General features: G+C 43.6%; 1 long non-coding RNA gene across 1 annotated transcript in view; it reads left to right on the top strand.

Annotated features, from left to right (window-relative positions):
- The window catches only part of LOC109307974, a 21713-nt gene extending 7103 nt beyond the window's left edge, over positions 1-14610 (top strand). Inside the window, exons 2-3 of the long non-coding RNA XR_002100423.1 lie at positions 8561-8569; positions 14497-14610. This is a non-coding gene — a long non-coding RNA (uncharacterized LOC109307974). The remainder of the gene's footprint in view (positions 1-8560; positions 8570-14496) is intronic.
- The last annotated feature ends 305 nt before the right edge of the window (positions 14611-14915 follow it).

Raw genomic sequence — 14915 nt, 5'->3', positions numbered from 1 at the left:
AGAAAAGGCACCAAAAAATTTTTTTTTCCATCAACTCCTGATATCAGATTTAAAAAGTTCTAGGAAGTTCTTATACTGAAATCAAGATAGATCTGCCAAAATATTTTCAAGACTATTAGAAACTGTGAGAACAATAAGAGACCAGGAGTCTCAAATTCAAAACAAGACGTGTTTTTTGTACAGTCACAGGCATAAATCAACTAGCCCAGGACCCTTACAACAAACTTGACAAGACACTAAAACCTCCATTCCTCTGTTCTTTCCCAAAACATCAGATATTAATCACTTCAATGCCTGCCCACATAAGATATCCTAAAATTCTAAGTGACACTGCTGGCATCTATTATTTTCCCCCACATGCTTTAGAGTAAGAAGAGTTCACTATATCCATAGGAATAATTCTTCTTCAATATCTTGATTTATGATCTGGAAGATGGGATGGGATTGTACCCTCAACATGTTTGCAGATGACACCAAGCTGAGGGGTGTAGTAGATACACTGGAGGGTAGGGGTAGGATTCAGAGTGACCTAGACAAATTGGAGGATTGAGTCAAAGAAATCTCATGAGGTTCAACATGCACAGGTGCAGAGTCCTGCATTTCAGACAAAAGATTTCCCCCCATGCACCAGTACAGGCTGGGGGCCGAAAGGCTAAGCAGCAGTGCTGCAGAAAAGGACCTGGGGGTTACAGTGGACAATAAGCTGGATATGAATCAGCAGTGTGCCCTTGTTGCTAAGAAGGCTAACAGCATACCGGGTTGCATTAGTAAAAGAAGTATTAGTGTAACTTTTCTGCATGGAAAAGTCAAAGATTTATTTGGGCCTAGCACTATTTCACCTTTTCTGACCATTATCGTCAGTTAACGCTTCAATATGTAAAGTTAGCAGTACAATAATGTATATCAGTAGTTAACCACTGATTTCTTTGGGAGCATTTACACTAACACCATTGATCCTACAACATATTCTCTGAAAGCTTGTTTACCTTGAAAAAGGTACAAAAGTATCCATCTACTCCCCACTCGTTCATAAATCAAACAAGCAAAATCTTGAGCTGCAGTTTAATCTTGTTCCTTTAACAGAAGGTTATATATGCTACAGTACAGCATGTCACAGTTTATCTATTAATTAGATCACCAAAAGTTGTTAGTTTTAGGAATTTTACACAACTTAGCAGCGTGCTCACAGGGGTGGTCAGTAAAATTTAAATTAAGTTTCTCTCATAAACACTAAAACTAAAACAGAATTAGAGAGATGGCAAAACAGAAGGGCTCTTTATCACACTTACAGTATGTAAATACATATTTACTATAAACTTAATTGCTTGCTGTTCTGACCAAAGCCGGACATAGATTCAAATTATAAACTTCTGCTAGATGGCATTTGAGAACAATGGAAATGGAAAAAAAGTAAAAAAAAGTTACTAAATGTCTTAAGTTAGTTACCAAAAAGAGTTACATACATCAGATTTTCTAACCAGAATGATTTTTGCTGTTAAAAGTCAAAAATCATCTCTCACAGGATTTGAAATAAAATAAAATTTCTCTATCTAGATCAACAGGATCATAAGAAAGCAGGGCTGGAAGGGACCTCATGGGGTTATCTAGCCCATCCACCTGCTCAAAGGGAGAAACATAAACCATCCCAGTTGAGTGTCCATCTAACCTGCTCTTCAAAATTTCTAGGGATGGAGATTCTACAACTCCTCCAAATAAATGCTTAACCATCCTCATACTCAGAAAGTTCCTCCTTCCAACCTAAACTGCTTTTGTGGCAGCTTGAATCTATTGTTCCTAGTCCTGTTTCCTACAGCCACAGAGAAAAGGCTAATCTCCATCCTCTCCCTTCAGGTATTTAAAGGTTTATCTCCCCTTCAGTCTTCTCTTCTCCAATTAAATAACCCCAGGTCTTTCAGCCTTTCCTTCCAAGTCATGCTTTCCAGGCATCTAATTATTTTTGCCGCTCTCTGCTGGATTCCTTACAGTCTGTCCAAATCTTTCTTGAAGTGTGCACAAAACTGGACACAGTACTCCAAGTGAGGCCTCACTAGTGCCAAACAGAGCACATAAATCACTTCCCTTGATCTGCAAGAGACTGTCCTGTTAATACAGTTCAGTTGTATGAAAAAGATTAATCTAATTTACTATGCGATCTTGCATTGTAAAACTAGGCTAATTTTACTGTATTTCACAGCAGTAATTTTAAAAAATCTATTTTAATTGTACTTTGGCTTGAGGTTCCCCATACTGTTCTCCTGTTTTGCTGGCTTCAGGAGGCAAAGCATAAAGTTTAAATTTGATATGAAGATTACTTGAAAACTATGGGGAATTAGGAAGATGATAATTCAGATTACCCCAAGCACTTCAGTTTACCAAAACTAATGACTGATTTATTCCTGTGCACTAATGGAAATGTAGGCATGAACAGCATCAACTGCAACTGTATTGCAAATCCCCACAAGGAAGTTCTTGGAATAAAACATGATTCCTACAGATAGAAGAAAACTGGCACACTCAGTAGCAAGCCTGCCCATTTCTACTATGGATCATAAATATCCTAATAAAACCAATGGTCAGCTATATCAAAGGAAATTTAACAAATCTAAAAGCTACCATGGACTAAGCATTACACAGTCCCCCACAAGACCAATAGGAAAGTATTACATCATGATGCTGACAACGGAGATGTAATTACTGAGATTTATGACCATACTTACAGTTTACCAGAAAGCAAACTGAATAGAAATGTCTTTTATTAACCAAACAGTCCACCAAAATATCCAGATTAGGTTAGACTATTGTATTAATAGATACATGCAAAGAAAGCGTAAGAGTTAAGTTTCAGGAAAAACTGGTCATGCAACAGTAAACAATCTTGCCTCACAAAGAAAATATATCTATATCAGACAGTGAAGTTTTCCTAATTTTTTCTTATTTTCTTCTGCTTTTCAAAAATCCAGTAAGTGTGTTTAAAATTTACTGCACTCTGACTTACTTCACAGGTTAAATATTAAGGAAAAGAAAAGACTGCATGCAAGCATGTGCAACCATTCACACATTCATTTAATGAAGTTGCATATATGCACTGCCAATTTTGCACACAAATGATTATCTTTACAAACAGTTGTATTAATCTGAAAGGAATTAGGAAGACACTAGTGCAGAGACGTCAAACTCACTTGGCCTCAGGGGCCAGAATGGATCCATGGATCCCCCTCTCCCTGCCCCGTCAGATCCACAACACAGGGATCTGCACCACATGTGATGCCTGCCCTGGCCAGTCTGGGATCCGTGACACATGCAGAGCCTCCCCTCTTCCCCTTGCTGGTCTAGGATCCATGCTACACATGGCGCCTGCCCCTTTTTCCCCTCTACTCATTTAGGATCTATACTACTTGCAGCACCTGTGCTGCGCCACATGGCACCTGCTCCACCCAGTCCAGGACCCATATGCCATGCAACACCCAGAGGCAGCATGGGACTGGCTTGAGTAGGTGCTGCATATAGCACAGATCCTGGAGCAGGCCACCACATGCAGCACACATCCTGGGCCCTGTGCAAGGGGCACAACACAACACAGACTCTGGGGCAGCACCAGAAGCTAGGTGACGTGGCTCCATGGGCTCGATCCAGGCCACAGGCCATATCTGACATTAGAACATTCTTTTCCAAAGAGACTGTGGTTCTAAACGTGCAAGATAAAAGACATATTTCCAGTCAGGGAAAAAAAAAGTTAAACACACAAAAGTTAAGGAATAAGTTTTACAAATGAAACGCATCCAAATTAATTACTGCTTCACCATATCTAATATTAAGCAAGTTCTAGGGATTTCTGGGCACTTCTGCATGTGCTGGGGTGGGGGGGGTAAGGGAAGTAGCATGGATCCAAGAGAGCTGCTGTAATTAAAGTGCTGCAGCACTTTGTGTATCAGCATCTCCAGACTTCAAAATGGCAGCGGGGTGCTTGCATTAAAGCTCATTCAGCAAGCTTTACTTAAAGCAACTCAACACCTTTTTGAAACATGGGGATGCTGATACACGAGACGTGGGAGGCTGCTGCAGTGCAGCAATTATCACACTTCAGCAGACTCAGTTAATCAAATCTGCTCCAACATGCTGTAACAGCACGTCAGAGCAGCCTCTGTGTTTGTACAGGCACCCTTTAATAAATATTTTGTCTTTGTTCCTTGACACAAACACAGTCCCAACAAATCTGAAATTTTTCACATTAATGAAGCTAACACTTCAGTGGTGTATAGGAATCATGCAGACACTGAGAACAGGTACTTCAAGAAGTCACCTGTTGACCAACATCAAATCCCATCCACTTAGATTCATTGTCACAGGACATGATTTGGAAAGAAAAAATTATCCATATGCTGCAACTGCTGAAGTAGAGCAAGCAAAATAGCAAAGTAATATTTTACTGAGTTTTGTTTCCCCACCCTACATCCTAAAAATATACGTCTTCTTCCTTTCTGAGGATAACTTTAGTTCTTCCCAACTACAGCATGAAGCATAGATTACTAGTCCAAACCAAAAAAGTAAGTGATAAACGAGTAAATTATTTGCTTACTTCCTCATTTCAGAAAAAAGAAACATCCAGTCAGAGATCAAATATAATGGGCATAAGAGGGCAGCATTCTTTTTAATGATCTGTAAATAGAATTTACTGGAGGGAAAGAAAGAAAGATTGATTTTAAGACTATTAATTTGTAACATACTTAAACGCTCCAATGAGATTTCAATAAATGTATACTTTACTTCAAAGCTCATCTTGCTGATGCAATTGCTATTAATAATGCTACCTTGATGGACAACAAATAACAAACCTAAATGGTACTAGGAAATGTTTGGCAAGAGATATTAAACCAAGTTTCTCTCTCAAACCCTGGATGTTTTTTGAAGCCTTAACTGTAGGTGCACTCATTTAGTATCTCACTCCCACTATGTCCCCCTCAAAATTAGAGGTGCACCCTATACATCGGTCCCATATCGGATCAGCACCAACATAAGAAATACTGACTATATCACCAATCAGCTGTTGTTGACTGATGGAGCTAATAATAACACCAATAAATGACCCATGCATGCACACAGCTGCAGTGCAACATGCAGGAGGCCAGGAGCGCAGCCTGGCAGTGTGGAGAGCAGCCAGGTCCGGCTGGTCAGTCTGTTGCGAAAGAAACAGCATGGAAGGGGGAGGGAACACGGATAGAGGCCTCAGTGTTGAGGGACAGAGTGGGGCAGGGCAGGCACTGCCCAGGCAGAGTGGGGTGCAGGACAGAGCTGCGAGCCTCATCTAGGGGACATGGAGGGGGGGCAGCTCCCACTGCTGAGCACCCCTGGGAGAGCATGGGGGCCAGTGCCCCAGAATCTGTGTGGGCTGGGATCAGGCCCCGACTCTGCAGCACCTGCCCTGCCCCAGCCCCTCCCTCACCACAAGGGCCTTGATCTCCCCCTCCCCCTCAACAAACTTGCAGCCAGACACTGCTCTCCATGCTGCCCGGCTGCATATCAGAATCAGATTGGTGTTGGCCAATACGGCTTGTTAAAAATTGGCCGTTGGTATCAGCCGCAAAATCTATCAGTGCACCCCTACTCATAATGCAGAAAGGACCACAAAGACACAAGCTCCTTAAAGCTCTGCATCTGCAGTGCTGCAGCCTATTAGGCTGTCCAAGAAGCCTGCTCCCAGAGCTTTAAAATTGTTAATCCAAAGATCTCACCCACTTCCAGAAGCAGGGATGATCCTTGGATGGCCTGGTGTCCTAGGATCAGGAAGATGCAAAATTCCCCTTTCTCTTCTCAGCCACAAGAGCTGGGCTGCTCCTCTAATCTCACTTCTGAATGTTCAGAAAAACTGTATTTTCTAATCTCCTGATATAGAGGATTCTAGGTTATTAATTGCACCGGCTTTTCCTTTTCTCCTTTTTTGTTAGCAGCAGTATTATCAGTCAATGCTCAGGGTACAGACTGTTAACTGTCAGGCTGGTTGCCTAATACCACACATCTCCATTCCCACCGATGCTGGGATTCAATAGAAGAAAACAAAAAAAAGTGCACCCTACGTTTAAACAATGTTGAGCTATAATAGGGTGGCCTTTTATCACTTGATCTTTTACCCTATGCAAAAGCAGGAAAGGTACCTCAGAGACTGTGGGAGGTAAAGTACCTGAGAACAGGAAGTTCAAAAAATAGGTAGCCTGAGAAAGCAGGCTGTAAGATCAAGGAGAAAGACAGATGTAGTAACACAGAAGGTACAGAGTTATCCCCTCAACCAGAACAGGAACTGAGCTGACCAAATTACTTCCCACCTAGTGGGCTACAGCCCTGACCATGGCCTACTTCAAAAAGGGAAAGGACATATTAATCTGTGCCCTTTTGACAAGGAATTCCAAGTGAAGCAGATTCTTAAAAAATAAATAAATCCTTTGCACCTGTTCTTAGGGCCGTTTCAGTTGTCTGAAACCATGTGTGAGAAATTCTCAGCAAAAGGTCCAGAATTTTCAGGGTCTGTAATAAAGCCAATTGTGTTGGAGGGGGCGGGGGGGGGGGGAAGCATATTCAGAAAGAACATATATAATATAGTCATAACACAGACATATTATATGGTGCACACAGACGTGCGTGCATGCGTGCATGCATGTGTGCTGGGATATTCCTCCACACATCTCATTCACACACTGATATTCTGGTAAGGCTATTTGACATTCATGCCCAGCAGCTGCTCTCTTGTACAGTGTTGACCCACATGTCAAAAGCAGCCCAACATAGCTGGTGGCAGTGTTACTGGCATATTCCCACATTTGGCGCATGCAAGAGGGGCACACTCAGGAACACCCAGTTCAGACTCAACTGTTCCAATGTAAACACACCTTCCATGTTGTCACTGCTCAAGTGGCAGCTGCTCAGCCAATTCAGACCCATGATGGACGTGAGAGAAATCCATATGAAGTGAACAAAGAATGCCAAAAAGGGGAGGATGGCAAGGAAGTGTTCCAGGCCAAAAGGGCATGGGAAGTTAAACGGTGGTTTAACTAGTCACTATTTTCTACTCACACTTTATTGTTAAATGCTGGGTTCTCCCCGAATTTCTCTTTTTTAAACTGATGTTCTGAATGTTACAAAACTCATTAAAAAGCAAGCAAGATATTAAAAACAAGTAAGCCAAAGCTGCATTTCGCTCAAATGAAGTACTGCTCCAAACCATCATCTTGGACTAGTGGCATGAAAAAGACCCACAAGAAAAATTTTATTAATTGCAGAACTCAGCTAAATTACAAAAATCAGTCACAGGGCTTGGGGTTCAGCCATCTTCAAAGTAAAACTATACCTCGGATTAAGTTATTAATCCAAATGTTGGACACAAAGGTAATAGCCTTGTGTCAAAGATATTTTAGTACCTGTGAGAACATAAATAAATGGTAAATGTGATGGCTGAGTACAAACTTGGAAAAAAATTCCAATACTGCACTACATTTTCATGACAAATTGCATAATCTAATATGAAACTAACACATGATCTACTCTTACTAGCAAGGATCCAGGTTTTGTGCTTGCCACTGTCACTAATAAGTTGTCACTGGTAGGTGTTGTAGGGCTTTGGCCCCTTCTTGACTGGTACCCCAGCAACGTGAGGTTGAGATCTGGATTTGGCACCACCGGTGTGCTTTGGTTGCTGCTCCTACTTTCCTGCCATGCCTTAGATATTTTATTTTTCTTGGGAGACAGTTCCCAGTAAGTGGCCCATGGGATCTCACACCTGGGTTTCTTCATGGGACTCCAACGTCCCCCTTTACCCCACCCTTATCACATTCACAGCCAAGGCAGATTCTGCTCTCCCAGGTCCTGCTCTCAAATGATCCAGTCTCATCCGTGTCGCGCGCCTCCAAGTGTCAGTGATTTTCTGGCCATTGGTCTTCCAAAAGCCGTCTTTCATCTATGGACTGTGGCCTTGGCAACTAAACATACCCTAATCTTGGGTTAACCGTAAACTTAGGAATACAATGAACATAAAGAGGTCAGCATCCACTGATGGGTCCCTGGGATCTTGCCTGCTGGGGCCCTTCATCTTGCTTGGGGCTTCTTGGCTCCCTTTTATTTAACAGTTGTGCAGGAGGTGCAGCAGCTCCCTGCCGGACCTCTGCCAGCTCTCTTGGGGGGACCTCCTTTGGTTTCCCACCGCTTCCCACCTCAGCCCCATCTGACCTGAGGCTAGGCTGTCTGGGTCCCACCAGCCAGTGGTTTCCCTGGCTCATCTCTATGAAGAGGCTCCTGGTTGAGCTGGAGTTTATCCCTCACTGTGCTTCATGGCAATCTGTGACCCTCTACCTACCGCACCGTCCGAAAGTGCCAGCAGCCCCTTGGTGCCACCTTCCGCCGTGTCTCCTGGGTCTCCCCTTGCAGTCCATGGTGGTGTCCCAGTGGGCTGCACCTCCCTGGCGTCCCTCTGCTCCCAGGGCTTGGACTCCCAGTGTCTCCTGCCGGCATCTCCCTGCAGGTACTTGGCTCTCTCCCTCCACACCCCCAACTGAGTCTTCAGCTGCTTTTTAAGCAGCCCATGCCTGTCTCTGGCCATGCCCCCTTCACCCACTGATTTGCAGGCTCAGGCAGCTCCAAAACTGCCATACCTGCTCTCCCTGTCTCAGCATCCCTCTGTAGCAGTCATTCCTTCCCACATATGCGGTGAGTTTCAGAGCGCCCGGCGGGGAGGGGGGGGACTTTCTCCTCCCTTCTCACAGCCACAGAAAAATGCAATAAAACCTGGATTTTCTCCTTCAAAGGAGAAAAATGATGGAAATGGTGGGTTTCCCCCTTCAGCCTGGCAGAGTTTCAGCCTGCAAGAGGCATCATGTGCATGTGTGCACATACGCATACAGCTGGACCCACGTCCTGTTGAGTGAAGGGAGCTGGGGGAGCTTTGATTTTCCATGATAAAAAACCCAAAATCAAATGCCACAATGTATAGGTATTTAGAATTTATGTTACGATGGTATTTGAGACACTGTTGCTTCCAAACTGCTTGACATGTAAATATATATGTATATATGTATCAGTTGAACACAATTGATACATGTATGTAACAACCACAAATTCTCTAATTTTTAGAGCCCCCAAATCTGCATTTTTTCACAATTAAAATGAAACACCACTATACACATGCACGTGGGTGTGTGCGCGCGTGTGCAGAGTGCGGTTACAATTTAATCATGGAAAAGTGCAGATGGGGGGGGTTACAAAAAATAAATAAATCAATCAATCACAGAATTTGTGGTTTTTAACCAGAGAATTTGTGATATTTAAACAGACAAAACTAGGAACACTTGCTTATTAGTCAATCAGTCCTTTGGAAAATCAGCTGGTAAAAAAGGATGTTCAATATTTTTTTGCCAAAATATCAATTTGTTTAACCTTGCTGAGTACTTGCAGAAATACTCTCACAAGGACTTCAGACAGACAAAAATAACTAAGATTTCCAAAACTATCACATAAACATAATTCAGGCAGTTGCAGGCTAGCGGTATGTGTGAAAAAAAATTCATAAAATACATATAAGCTCAGAACTTTAGATAAAATTTACAGGATGTGGTCTCCTTAACTGAAAAAAACACCCATGCTCAGAAAGTACTGTGTATATTTTTGTAAAATAAAGTAGCATATGTAATTTGTGCAGAAAACACAATTTTGCTTATAACAGGTTTTACGGGAGCATCTTCAGAGAAATTCAGTCTCTGTTGTTATAATATTATTATACTCAAGGGTACTCAAGGAGCTGGTGAGCATCATAGCCCAGCCTCTGACATGGATCTTTGAAAACTCCTGGGGCTCTGGTGTAGTGACCAAAGCCTGGAAGAAGGCCAATGTGGTGCCTATCTTCAAGAAAGGGAGGAAAATGGATCTGGCTAACTATATGCCCAACAGCCTAACTTCTATCCTGGGGAAGATCTTGGAAAAGTTTATTAAAGAGGCCATCCTTAATGGACTGGCTGACACCAACATCCTAAGGGATAGCCAGCATGGGTTTGTTGCAGGTAGGTCTTGTTTGACCAATCTCATTTCCTTCTACGACCAGGTGACCTATCACCTGGACAAGGGAGAAGAGATTGATGTCATATATCTTGACTTCAAAAATGCCTTTGATCTGGTATCCCATGATCACCTCTTGGTGAAACTGGCCAATTGTGGCCTTGGGTCCACCACGATCCGCTGGCTGGGAAATTGGCTCCCTGGTTGGACCCAGAGTGTAGTAACTGACAGAAGTCACTCATCATCACTGTGACCAGTGGGATCCCCCAAGGCTCCATCCTTGGACCCATATTGTTCAACATCTTCATTAATGATGTGGACACTGGAGTCAGGAGCAGACTGGCCAAGTTCACCAATGACACCAAACTTTGGGGCAAAGCATCCACGCCTGAAGACAAGAGGGCGATCCAGGCTGACCTGGACAGGCTTAGCAAATGGGCGGATGAGAACCTGATGGTGTTTAACATCAAAAAAATGTAAGGTTCTCCACCTTGGGAAGAAAAACCTGCAGCACCCTTATGCTACGCTGGCTAACACTACAGAAGAAAGAGACTTGGGGGTCATCATTGACCACAAGATGAACATGAGCCTGCAATGCGATGCTGCGGCTACTAAAGCGAACAAAACGCTGGCTTGCATCCATAGACACTTCTCAAGCAAATCCCGGGATGTCATTCTCCCCTTGTACTCAGCCTTGGTGAGGCCGCAGCTGGAGAACTGTGTCCAGTTTTGGGCCCCACAATTCAAAAAAGATGTGGAGAAGCTTGACAGAGTCCAGAGGAGAGCCATGAGCATGATCAGAGGTCAGGAAAACAGACTTTACAATGACAGGCTGAGAGCCATGGGGCTCTTTAGCCTGGAAAAGTGCCGGCTTATGGGTGATCTGACGGCCACCTATAAGTTTATCGGGGTGACCACAAGGATCTGGGGGAATGTTTGTTCACCAGAGTACCCCAAAGGATGACAAGGTTGAACGGTCGTAAACTACTGCAAGACCGTTTCAGGCTGGATATAAGGAAGAATTTCTTTACTGTCCGAGTCCCCAAGGTCTGGAACAGCCTGCCAGCGGAGGTGGTTCAAGCACCTACATTGAACACCTTCAAGAGTAAATTGGATGCTTATCTTGCTGGGATCCTATGACCCCAGCTGACTTCCTGCCCTTTGGGTTGGGGGCTGAACTCAATGATCTTCCGAGGTCCCTTTCACCCCTACTGTCTACAAAATCTATGAAATTATAAAGTATCAACTGAAAGATATCCACCAGAAGTCTCTTTTGATAAGAACAAATTATTCTAAGATATAACTTTTTAACTGCTCTGAGAAGCAATTTTGAAAGATTTCATTTGTATTTTCCTTGACATTTCATATTAAGGTAAGATCACTACATTAAAGTTTACAATGAAAATCTGACATGGACATCTCCCTGCAACATAAATTGGTCTTTTCTTAACTATTCAACTTGTCTTAGTTTTGCATGTTGACACATAAAATACCCACACAGATAAGACAATTGACTAGCTAACTATACAGGGGAGAAAATGAAGATGAGGATACATAAAATTTCACAAGTATGCAGTAAAATGAAGTAAATAAACAATCTCTTATCTTCAAAACACTTGTTACATAGCACCTAGAATCAGTGTAACGCTAGGAAGTGGAAATACAACTGTTTCATTTAAAAAAAAAAGAACAAAAACTAACAACAACCTAACAACAAACAAAATCAGAACAAAAGGATATTAATGAACTTCTTGCACAGCCAACAAGAATTACTACGCAGAAGTGAATCTCCAGTTCTTTAGGACAAATTGCAATCCAGCTTCCAGCATTAAATCTGGTTCTCCCACACTGATCTGGGACAAAGTCCAATAAATCAATTTCACCTAAATCAGTTAAGTCTGGTACTACAGCCATCCAGGTTTATCTTAAACTGTTTTCAGCCATTTTGAAAGCAATTTATGTGGACTGAACTTCTGTTGTACTACCAATTTGAGCTGGTTTCTGATCACTTTTACTGTTTGTGTGTAATTTCTGTCCCTAGTCATTAAACTAAAATGATAAAACAGCTGTGCGTGTATACACATATGCAGATGCGGCAAAGGAAAACATAAAGGCTGGATTTGGGTTGATTCAAAGTTTACACATCTAATTACTTTTTCTTCTGATACTCCTATGCTGCTGAAAACAGGTTTGTGTGGCTGAAGACGACAGACGTGGGGGGAAAAAGCAAATAAAACCAAAAACAAATGAAAAAACCCAGGACTTTACCAAAAGAGGCAGCACATTAGTTCAACCCAACTCCACAGCATCTGTATAAATCATGTGCTTCTACAGGGCTTTTGGAGCTTTTATCTAAAAGCACCAAGAGCCCCACTTTTATCAGGTATTAGATAAAAGTGCCAAAAGAGCCCCACTGACTCACCCAATCTATACAGACTCATTGACCGAGCTGGGTCAAACTAGCGCAATACCTCTCCTAGGCACATGCTGGGCTCAGCGTGGGGACACGCCAAGTTTAAAGTAAATGCCCTTTTGGGACGGGGGAGGGAGAGGTATGTCTGTAAGCAGCCTATGTGCTTACTTGGGTATCTTTAGAGGATGACATGCCAAAAGAAACAGAAAAAGTGTTTTTTTTCATGACTGTCTACTGGTCTGACTCCCACAGTCTGTGCTATCAGTGTTAGAGAGGGAGGGAGTGGCAGATGGATGAAAATATGAAGGTAAATATCCAGGCCAAACTCATAGGAAATGGATTGCTATACTGGAGAACAAAAATCCTGTATTTTCAAAACCAAAAAATAAATTCAAATAATTAAAATACCACATGCTAAAACTTGGTTATGCTCAGATAAACCCAATAGAATGGGATTAAGATGTGAAGAGCCATTAATAGAGATGGACAAAACAAGACAATTATGTTTGATGTGGAAATGAAGTGGAGGCAGGAAAAAGGGAGAATGAAATTCAGAAAGGAGGCAGATATGATCAGGCTAAAAACCCAGGAAAAGGCTTGTAGTGGAAGTTTACTGAAGGGACTTGAAGTGGAGCAGCTTCAGTAAACTACTGCAACTTCTCCCTTTGACCTTGATATGGTTAAAATAGTGACAACTTGGATAAAGATTTTGGTTATTCAGATGGCAAGCGAAAGCCGGATCTTAGAATTGTTCAACAGGAATATGTAAGTACTTATAGTTTCATAGTTGTTAGGGGCTGGAAGGGACCTTACAGATCACTGGATCCAGCCCCTCTGCACTGAAAGACTTGGGACTGTTCAGCCTGGAGAAGAGAAGACTCATAGGAGATTTGGTGGCAGCCTATAAATATATCAAGGGTATACATCAGGGCCTGGGGGTAGCATCTCTTTTCCAAAGTCCCCTAGGGGAGGGTTAGAAATAATGGGCAAAAGATGATTGAGGATTGCTTCAGGCTAGACATAAAGAAGAACTTCTTCACAAGTCAGGTGTTGGGGTCACCTGATCCCAGCAAGAGGTTTGAGGTTTGAATGTCCCCAAGTTTTGCTTGCCCTCAGCCATATGACCACAGGAGCAAGCTAGGGAGGAGTCTCCCCTTTCCATAAAGCGGGCATAAAACTAAGACCTTCCCACTTCAGCAGCTAAGTAGGAAGTTTACTATAAACTACCATGGCACCGGGGGGGGGACCAAGCAAAATACAGCTGCCCGCAGGCCACATCCAACCTGCAAGGCGATTTTATCTGGCCCATGGGGCCCCTAAAAAATTTAGAAAATTAAAATTTATCTGTCCTTCATTCCTGTCAAAGAACAGCAAGTGGCTGAAGTACAGGGCGGGGGAGGGGCCGCATTTCCCTCTTGCTAAGCACCAGTTTGTAACACACCCCCATGCCAGCTCCAGGCTCGCAGCAGGGGTGGGTTACAAACTGGTGCTGAATATGGGAGAAAAGTGGCCTCTCCCCTGCCCTGTGGCCGGCACCCCACACTGCAGCCATTTGCAGCCCCGTGGGGCTCCCTGTGCCTGCTCCGGACAGCCCCACATGGGCTGCCAGCGGCTGCAGCAGAGCGCGCTGGCCACAGGGTGGATGAGGGGCTGCCTTTCCCCTGCTCTCAGCACTAGCTCCTTTCCTGCTGGGGGGGTAAGAGGTTGGGGCTGCATGTCACCCCCCACCTATACCATGGGGCTGGGGGGGCACTGGGATCAATCAGGTGTGGGAGCAGAGCCCACACCCATATTCCAGGGCGAGCAGGGGCTCTCTGGAGCCAAGCTAGCTCCCTCTTCACCCTGGTGGTGCAGTGCAGCTCCATAGACCCCTGCCAGCTTGTGCCCTACTCTGGGCCCCAGCAGTGCTCGCCCTGGAACACTGGTCCCAAGATGGTGACCAGGGGGCAGGGCACCTGTCAAGGACTGGGGCTACACATGTGGCCCTCAACAGCTTCCCACAACTTGCTAAGCGGGCCACCGCCCAAAATAATTGCCTGCCCCTGCCTTGGCAGGTACTAGCCCCATGCCAGGAGAGCAGTCTTCCCTAGGTGCAACTAGGAAGACTGCCTCAGTGGTTACAGTGTTTCCCTTGCCAGGCAAGCATAGGTCTACACTTGATCTGAGCCAGCAAGAGGCTAAGCAGCAATTTATTTTTATTTTTTTATTTATTTTTACACATACAATTTGTATTGAGAGCATCGTCATAAAATAGTTAAAGAAATGTAAACGGGTGAACGAAACCATGACCACCCAACCCAGGACACCAAGGGCAACACTGTATTGTAGCCTTCCTACTTCTTATGCCACTTATGTTTTCTTGGACCTGCCTTAGCTGGGATTGGTAAATCACTGAGTTATCTAGGGCCAACATGAAATCACACACCCTCACTACCTACAATGGAAAACAAGTGCTCTCCTTCACACCCCTACC

This window comes from Crocodylus porosus, unplaced genomic scaffold (genome assembly GCF_001723895.1).
Source record: "Crocodylus porosus isolate Cpor-Errol unplaced genomic scaffold, CroPor_comp1, whole genome shotgun sequence".
NCBI classification, from domain to species: domain Eukaryota; kingdom Metazoa; phylum Chordata; order Crocodylia; family Crocodylidae; genus Crocodylus; species Crocodylus porosus.
Note: the sequence above shows the minus strand (reverse complement) of the source record. Positions and strands in the feature narration are given on the sequence as shown.